This window comes from Brassica oleracea, chromosome C2 (assembly GCF_000695525.1).
Source record: "Brassica oleracea var. oleracea cultivar TO1000 chromosome C2, BOL, whole genome shotgun sequence".
NCBI lineage: Eukaryota > Viridiplantae > Streptophyta > Magnoliopsida > Brassicales > Brassicaceae > Brassica > Brassica oleracea.
The window spans coordinates 15,697,751-15,698,823 of NC_027749.1; positions in this window are offsets into that span (position 1 = coordinate 15,697,751).

A 1,073-nucleotide genomic window follows, 5' to 3' on the forward strand; every position below is an offset into this window, starting at 1 on the left:
ATGTCTAATCCCGTCTCAGTGCCTTTAGGTCAGATATGAGCTAAGTTTAGATAGTAAATACACGACAAAACATGTATCTGGCCTAGTGTAGCTTGCCAGATACATCAAAACTCCTACGACACTGAGATATGACATTTCGGGACCAAGAACTTCTTCATCCTCTCTCATTGGACCATGCACACGAATTTGTTCTTTATCATATCTTTTGAGTACCTTTTCTGTATATGCCATTTGATGCACAAGGATTTTATTATTAGTGTACTCAAACTGTAAACCCAAACATAATTTCGTTTTGCCTAGGTTTTTCATCTCAAATCTTTCTTAAGATATTCAGCTGTTTGGGACATGTATCCAGAGGTTCAGATTATCAACATACACTGATATTTTCGAATTTCTTTATGCAATGTTGTTCTTGAGAACTTGTTTTATCTTTGAGCTCAATAACCTCTGGTACTTCTATCTTTTTATCCAGTGCACCATCTAATTTCCTTTCTTATATATATAGCCAGACTTATTAGGAATCTAAAAGTATATGTATCCACCACAGGGGAGTATATTTCCTCATAACTTATTCTTGGTCTATTGTGAGAATCCTTCTGCAATAAGCCGTGCTTTATATCTCACGATTTCTCATATTCATTTCTCTTACTCACAAAGACCCATTTATATCCACTGGTTTATATCATATGGCGTCTATATTATATGACCAAATTCGCCTCTCTTCTTTAAATAATCTAACTCCACGTTTCTATTTAATCCAATCTGATCTTACGAGTGCGCACTCTTATATTGACGTGGGTTCGTGATCCTTGTTTATATCCATTAGTTCAAGTGCTACCTTTGTGTATAAATATATCATCTATGTGTCGACATTCTTATGTGTTCCATTATGTTCCAGACATGAGATAATCGATTACAAACTCATTATTACCAGGACCATTAGTACCCTGAAGCTTGGCGTCCCAAGCCTCAGTGTTTGGTACCTTAGAGTCGGCCGGTTTTGTTTTCATGTCTAGGATGGTTTCCTCGACCTCGGATTTGTTTATCATTCTCTGCACATTTCTTTTGTTTCC